General features: G+C 44.3%; 1 long non-coding RNA gene across 1 annotated transcript in view; it reads left to right on the top strand.

The window, feature by feature from the left end:
- Nucleotides 1-7,469, top strand: part of LOC311421276 — a 26,906-nt gene extending 19,437 nt beyond the window's left edge. Inside the window, exons 6-8 of the long non-coding RNA XR_014684782.1 lie at nt 2,262-2,448; nt 3,529-3,772; nt 5,797-7,469. This is a non-coding gene — a long non-coding RNA (uncharacterized lncRNA). The remainder of the gene's footprint in view (nt 1-2,261; nt 2,449-3,528; nt 3,773-5,796) is intronic.
- Nucleotides 7,470-8,256: the final 787 nt, after the last annotated feature.

Here is an 8,256-nt window from a genome sequence, read left to right as displayed (position 1 = left end):
CAGGGGAGAAGCTTGTTTTGGACTAGTTTGCCTAACAAGAAGGGAAGAATAGTGAGACATGTCAAATTGACTTTTACAGAGCAGGTTAATGCCAGATACTTGTTTATCCTTGGAGATTCCTCAAATCCAGCAGATTTCAGCATTGCCTAATGAAAGCTACAGAAAGAGCGGGAAATGGAGCATGTACAGTTCAGAGGAGGGGAATATGCAGATGAAAACAAATGAAAAGCCTCTCTCCTTCATGTTTCAAGTGCCAAATTATGCTTGACATTTCAATTTCCCTAAGGCACACTTCCGTAAAATCGTCTTGAACTCTCCTCAAAGTGTTAAAGCTTCCATCAGCTCTTCCAGTGGAATCAAACAGGTCTGATTCAGTTCTGTCTTGGGTGTGAAATGTAATCGTTATTATAACACTGCACAACTGGAATTGAGAAAAAGCACCGAATGTCTTTAATATTTTCATGGATGGGCTTTGCGATTGGCTTTGCTCTAGGGCACGATGTTGTTGCTGTGCCAAATGCTTTGTCACTCAGGTGGGAAACGAGCAGGTTTGGTGGCTTGCATGTGGCTTGTTTTGTAACCCTTCTGAGAATTCAGGGTGTTTATCACATGTGTATTACTTGTGTGTGGCTTGTTTCACATAAGGATCTCCATGTTCTGTGTCCAGCCAGGTCTTGAGTCCTTCAGAGGTCTGTAGGAGAAATCTGTAACCACTAAAATACTCATTATTTCTCAACATTCCAACATTTTTAGGAAGTCTGAAAGCCTGTTTTTTTAAAGTGTTTTGACCATGTCTCCAGTGAGAAATTCTGAGAGCAGTAAAATGACAGAAATGCAGTTTCTCCTAATTTGTTCAGTTGGCATCTTTTGTTTTTCTTCAGCTTGTTTTCTTCTAAAGCCCATTGAAATTTTGCGTTGCATAAATTTGACTGACTTTACTCTTTGCATGCAGACTTTTGGGGGAGATGCTGAGTTTACTTGCACCGTCAGTGCCAGACAGTCAAAAGCAATCCTCCTCCTGGATGAGTGGGAATAATGGTGACCCAGCTTTTTGAGAGACCTCACTGAATTGGATTCTTTGAAAAATATACCCTTGGGCTGTGGTTGCTGAGCACTTGAGAAGGCCTATGATTGATGATATGGTCATTACGAACATGATTAAGAGCAGCCAGGATTTACATTTACCACCTTGGCCTTTTCCAGTGTCTGCTAAACTGTGGTCTCGAGACCACCACTGCTGCACACAACGTGACTGTGTGTGGAGGGGGGAATGGGGGAGCTGTGATTAATTTGGCTGGCAACATGATGCTGGCTCTCTCCTTTGATTGCAGCTGATGAATAGTATTTTAAAAGCTAAGAATACATTAAACACTTCGCTATAGCTCCTATACAGTCTGAGGGCCAGAACCACAGCTGTGCTCGGTTTACAATGGGTGCAGCTGAAGAAAGAAGAGGAAGGAAAGGAGACAGCTTTTAGCTTAACTTGAGCTATAGATTCTGCTGTCTTGGGATGTGCTGGGGGTGTGGGCACCAGCTCCCTGGCACTGTGGGGGGTTGCCCATGGGGTTTCAGGCCCCACAGGAGCAGGACTATCCTTTACCAATTTTTGACCACTGTTAGTATAGCAAGTTGTTGCATTAGCAAGTAATTTGTGTCCCCTGCTCTCCCCTATATATCTGTGATTACCCAGGATGATAGTACAGTGCCTGGAAGCCCTTTTCCTCCTTCTAAGACCAGTGCTTCCCATGTTCAGTCCCACTCCCAGCTCTACACGCTCCCTGTCCCACTGACACACTGGGCATCCCCACCGGGTCCCTCAGACTGCTGCTTTCCCTTGCAGGGCTGAAACGTAGGGGTCTCACCATCACCCTGCTCCCCCCAAACCTGCAGGAGCTTTATATTTAAGCCCTGCCTCCCTGCCAGCTATGGTTGAAATCAGGTGCCTGGCTCAAACTCTTTGGGAGAAGAGGCAGTGAAAGCAGGCTAGGTGCAAGGCTCAATGTCACAAACCCTGTTTTCTTAGGACACCTGGGTCGCGCTGGGGTGGGAAGCCAGCAGCTCCTCGGGCCTGTGCACAAGGAACCAAGGAGACCCCTTTACTGCCCCCCAGCTGTTCTGTCCTGCCCCATTAGCAAGGCGTCACCTGGACTGAGCAGCGAGCCACAAGTGGGTATCTATAACATGGCAGCTCTTCTCTAGCATCTACTTTCTCTTTTTCCTAGCACTGTCCATTAATAAGGGAACTAAAACTTTTGTTGCAGAACCCCTGACTTGATGTTCATGCCAGGACATTCATTGCAATTACCCTGATTTGACAGCAACCGTTAAAGGAAATAAAAATGACAGCTTTGGAGCAGTCCTGTCGTGCAGCATGATGGCTCTTGGCAGCAGGAGACCTAATCACCCTCCTGAAGATGTCTGTTGAGATCCCACGTCTGAATAGCAAAGGTACCAACTAATTCTGTTCTCCTCTCGGTCAGGGTGAGCAGGAGGGCTGCCAAGGCCTGCAGGAAGGGTGACCATCAGCGAGCAGTGCTCTGCTGTCACGCAGGATTTTTTTACTGGTGCAGCTTCGTGCTGGCTGCCAGCTGTGTCTCAAGCTGTGCCCTGCCTGCTGGCTTCCAGGACAAAATCAGAGAAAGATTTGGGAATGTTCTCGACAGTGCAGGAGAGGGGGGATTTGCTCCCTGCAAGGAAGCATGAGGTACTGCTTCTGCTGCTTCCCACCTATCTAATCTCTGTGACTTGTTAGCCTCAATACCCTTTGCTCTCCAGCCAGCCCTCTTTGTCCCCAAAAGGTTACACCAGACAGGTTGGCTTGGCATGAGGCAGCAGGCTCTGCCATGACAAATCTTTGAACTGTAATGATAAATTATGCTCTATTGCCCAGTCCTTCTGGAAAGAAATTTTAATGTGGATTAAAATAAAAGAGGTTTGATAGATGCTGGAAATGTCTCCCTTTGGCTGTTAAGAAAAAAAAATCTGAATGCCTGTAATATTTCTGCCGAGAATTACAATAATTGGTATTTAAATAGTATTCTGAGCAGAGCTGTGATTGCCTGGGAAAGCCAACCCCAGGAGCAAGATCTTCTCTTGTCTTTAAGAGCTCAGCCAGGCTTGGGAACTTAAAAAGAAACTTGAATTATTGGGAATTTAAAACATGCCCTTGCTTTGGCTTGAATGCAACATCAAAGCAGGAGCCTGTGTGTTCCTGAAAAAAATGCTTCTTTGCCTTCGTAGCTGCTAAATGCTGCTTCTCTGCTGATTTTATTAGCACCACTATCCCAGCATCATCTCCATCCACAAGTACCTTTCCAGTGTGTTCAAAGGAAGGAGTCAATTTTGCCGTGTCTGAGGAAGAATTACCACCAACCCAAGCAGTTAGTGCCAGGAGCTAGGGAGTGATCTTACAGACAGCACTGTTATCCTCCTGATACTAGGCAACAGTGATGAGGGTTGAGGGGATCTCTTGCATCAAGGAATGTGTTAAATCCGTCACCCACCTTGTGGTCTCACTGTATCCCATAGCTGTACCACTTCTTGCATTCACAAGCTGCTGGCCGAATCCTGAACCTCTTCCAAGGGTGCAACAGCTTCAAATGGATGTCGTGTTTTCTACCTCTCCTTCTCATCTGGCCTACAGTGCTCAACAAAGCCACTGCACACCTGAGATCTCCACCCAAGAAAGGCTGTGTCACTGAGATGAAGTTGCACAAAACACATCTTACAGTGGCAGGATTTCTTTGAGACGAGCCCCTCTACCTTTGTACAGGTAAGATACTGCTGCTCTCTTTCCTGCCTCTTCCCCAAACCCACATGGTTTGTTTGTACACCACCCCACCCATTTCCCATGCAGACCTGGTATTAAGTCTTTGGAAAGCAAATCCCTTAGAATACTGCTATTCCCACGCTTCTCTATAACCATTCAGCTCTTCTAGCATGCATTGGTGACCCCAACAGATGACGTTACTAATGGGATTTCACTGATGCCAAATGCCAACAAAAACCTCTGCTTCAGGTAAACTGGGAGCTCTGAAGGCATCACTCATGGTTCAAACAGGAAGGTTCACTGGCCTGACAATGGACATCTTCTTACCAAAGCCTACCTTACCTGTACAAGATTTGGGATAAAATAGGGCCAGGTGGGTCTGTAAGCATCAGGCAAGACAGCAGGACATGGCCAATCTAAATCTAAGCTCTTCTGGGCAGTGGTGTGGTGGTGCAGGCACAGCTGAGCACTGTTGTACTCGGGCAGAGCACTGGGCCAGCGCTGCTGCAGGGCTTTTGGTAGCAGAGCCGTCAAGGGGCTGTGCGCAGCACTGTGTGTGGTGTATGGACATACCTGACATTTCTAATGTCAGCAATAACTGCTGTGAAATGTCTCCCTTTACCTTGAAATCGTTACAGTTTTATGTGACAGCAGCAGCTCTAGTCCCCAGCTGAGATGAGAAGTCCATTAAGTGCTTGAAATTGTGCGAATGCATAGTATGAGGACATGCACTCCTGACGAACTCTGCATTGCCGATTGCCTAGCTAATCCTGTTAACCCTGTCCCACACAGATCCCTGTCCATCTGTAGGTACCTGCCTGTGCAGATAGGGGTAATTCCAGAGAGGTGTCTGCTCGGGGGTAGTACATACTTGGGCTACTCTAACCTTCTCATTCTGTTTGCATCCTCTGACATTTAGAAGTGAGAAAGTGCTTTACTTCATGGAGCTACTACTAGCTGGATTTATAGATTAAACATAGGAATTGCAGGTTAAATTCATTACTGGTTCAAATGGGAAATAACTCCACTGAAGAGAGTGGAAATTATTAATTCAGGGAAGCAGTTATCTAACATTTCCTCTCTAAGGAAATAAAGAAAGAAGGCTTGTTCCTCTAGTGACATCCCTTGCTTTTTTTCCTTACTGTAATTCTAGTGATTTCTGCAGGGTTATTTCTGGGACAGAAAAACTGGAAATGCACAAATGCTCTATTCATGGTGAAGTGGCTTGTATAAACTCAGACTAGAGTCAAGTGAACACAGAGGAAAAAAAATAAAAAAGGATTGTGTGTGTCAGATAAATAGTTCTGAAGAGGAAATGTCAATGAAGAGGTTTGTGAAAGTAGGAGCATAAGACTTAGCAACCGATTGAGTTGTAGGAGATGCTTTAGCTTCTGTCTGAGTGCTGAATTAAACAGAGTCAGTGACTGCCCATGGTAACATAACTTAGTTACTGCTTACTGTAGGTTGCACGCCCATCAAGCTTCTTGCTGCTCATGTAGAGAGAACAAAAGAAAACTAAAACAAAACAGCAGCAACAACAACAAAAACAGAAACCCTTCCTGGAGCCGCTCAGCAGCTCAAAGTGGGAGCAGGATTGTCATGAGAAAATGGCAACCAGTCTGTGCTTAAAGAAAAATTAACATATCCCTTCCAAATCTTACAAATTGGAAGTGGCTCAGTATGCACAGGCAGGGGATGAACTGATTCATGCCTGATATAGGGATCTCTAGTTTATACTTAAAGGTGATTTATTTTCATGTCAATGAGATTCTGAATTCTGGTTCTTAATAACTAAAAATACTGTATTTTTACTTAGTTGGTAGTCCCCAAGGAACTGAATCTTGGTGGTAGACACATTAAAAGTTTGGGAAGTTGAATCCCAGAGCCTAAGGCTATTTCAAGTCCTTGTCAAAGTGGGGCTGTAGCCCTGTGACAACCCGATTCCCAGCCCTGTGCTTCACCTCGTGTCAGATCACAGCAATAACGACTTCAAAATGCCTGAAATGACGATGTGATGTTTTGCACAGGGGGAACATTCCACGCTCTGGTGGTCAAGGGCTCCCATTAACATAAATCTTCCCAGTCATCAGTGAAGACCATCTTTGAGGACAGGATATCAATCAAGAAAAGGCAGAAGCCCTGCTGCCACCAGTCAAACAGCCTCCTGCAAGTATATTGCCCTGCCTGAGAGCCAAAAGCCATGACCACAAGAGGCTTCCAGATGCTGGCAGAGAAGCAGGGATCATTACAACTGAATAGAGCCATACACAAAGGTGGAAAGATCCTCTTAGCACTCATTAATTGTAATTTTCAGGATTAATGCAAAAGATTTGGCAGCTTGACAGAAGAGAGTTTTAACACAGATAATTCACTGCAGCTCACTGGAGCCGAGGAAAGGGTCAGTGTCCCCCCTGCCACCCCAGTAATAGGTAAAGAGAAAGACAGAAATAACGAGACAGGGAACAGGGACATAAAGCACCCAATATGTCAAAAGATGTATTTTACACAAGGCAGTGTAAATATTCATGTGATTTATTAGAGCAGCAGACTTTTCATTGATGACTGTATTGAACTGAGGGTTATTTAGAAGAGGAGATCAATAGAGGAGCTGGGAGCCAAAGCCTCTGAAGGCAGATGAAGTAAAAGTACATTTTCTAGGGCCTCACTTCTCTCTGAAGTCACAACTGCCCCTTAAACCTTAGCATGAACTTCACCCTGTCTGTACTTCAGTGCTGGAGCAAAGACATCCTTCCAGAGGCCCAGCCCGAGGCTGTGAGGTGCACACAGAGAGCCTGGCTCTGACAAGCTGCTGAGCAGTCTGATTTCTGTCGTGCAGGGTGAAACCCAGTCGTGAGCACCAAGACAAGCCCTGTACATATCCTGTCACAGAGCCAGCCTTGTGCTGGATCATGGTAAAGGCTCACATCTACACCTTCACTTCCATCCTCAGCAGCAAGGTTTCAGGCAAGTACAGAGCAGAGGGGAGGATGAAGTGAGACACACCATGGCCTTTGGCCAGTGTTTCTGAGGCCTCCAGGCCTGCTAAACAGAACTGGTGCCTGTGGGGACATCCGGAGCTGGCGCCTGCGGGGACATCCCAGAAGTGGTAGCACCCCACAGGCAGTTGCAGGTCTGTGACAAAGGCTTCATAAATGCAGTGTCAGTATTGTAGGAACAAAATTGTGAGCAAGATGATTCCTTGTGTAGATCAGGTTATTCTGAAATACATAAAAAGCTCCTCACCATTGTCTAACCACTGTTGATTTTGTGTGCATTTGTAATATTGGTTTTTACTCCCTATCACTCTTTATTACATTTATTCTTTCAGAAAAGAATAACTCAAATGTCCCTAATCTTTTTAGCATGGAATTTTAGATTCTAATGGGCTTGTTTTAATTTGCACACATTCTTGTTAATAATGAAATCTGTTTAACGTGAGTTAAACCAAAAAGCCTGTAATGGTAATTCAAAACATAAAACTCTAGTGCATTTCTGTAAGAATTCCCTGTTAATATTCTTAAGGCTTTTTAACGGATATTTTAAGTAGGCATTGGTATTAGCAGAAACATCACACAAATTAAAATTAGGCTCTTGGTGACTATTTTAAAATGAATATTCACAGACTCTTCAGCATGAAATTAAATCTAGTTACATTTGATGCTGCTGGTGTATTTTAAGGAAGTATACTTTGCTGAAAAAAGATAGTGTTGCCTGTGAATTTATTATTGGTACTTAATTTATAGCAACCTGTTGAATGTACTGATCGTATTGTATGTAGCATAGCATGGGAGCCTGTGTCAGGCTTTAAATCTATGGAAGAAAGCCTGACCTAGTAGTTGAATGATGAAATTAGGAATGAGGACTTCCAGCTCTGGCCAGGACTCCTTTTCCAGCTTGGGAAAATTATAACTCTGCCATACCTACTCCACTCATCATGATGCTCTAAAACAGGAAATCTGCCTTTAAGGATATGGGGTAAACCTACAATGCCTTCATCAGGTCCACTTAGAAATCTACATTTTTTTGTGTGTAAACCCAGGACATCTCACTGGGGTCATCTCTGTCTCACATCCACTTCAGGACCTTACAAAGGTGCATGTCATCTTGCAGCTCCTCCTTTGCACTTTGTCACAAGCTGTGCTTTCACTTATGTTTAAGGGACTGATGGAGCTTCTACAACTCTACACCTCTGTCATGTTTAATGTGTGCTGCAGTTAGCTCCTCTGATATCAGTGGGATATGAAAAATATCAGGTAGTGACCACTTGTCCTTTCTTCACAAATCAGTCTTTCCTCTTTGCTGCTCTTTACTGAATTATTTCCCTATTTCATTTTCTTCTGACTGTACAGAACTAAGCTCAGCGTTATAAAATCCAGATTACCATCCTTAAGCATTGTGGCAACAAACATGCTTAAAATTAAACACATGCAAATCCACTAAAAGTCCATGGGATTCATGCATATGGTAAAAATTAAGCAAAAGGTTAA

The sequence above is a fragment of the Aythya ferina genome (genome assembly GCF_964211825.1).
Source record: "Aythya ferina genome assembly, chromosome: 19".
Classification (NCBI taxonomy): Eukaryota; Metazoa; Chordata; class Aves; order Anseriformes; family Anatidae; genus Aythya; species Aythya ferina.
The sequence above is the reverse complement of the archived record's forward strand: the minus strand, read 5'-3'. Positions and strand labels throughout refer to the sequence as shown.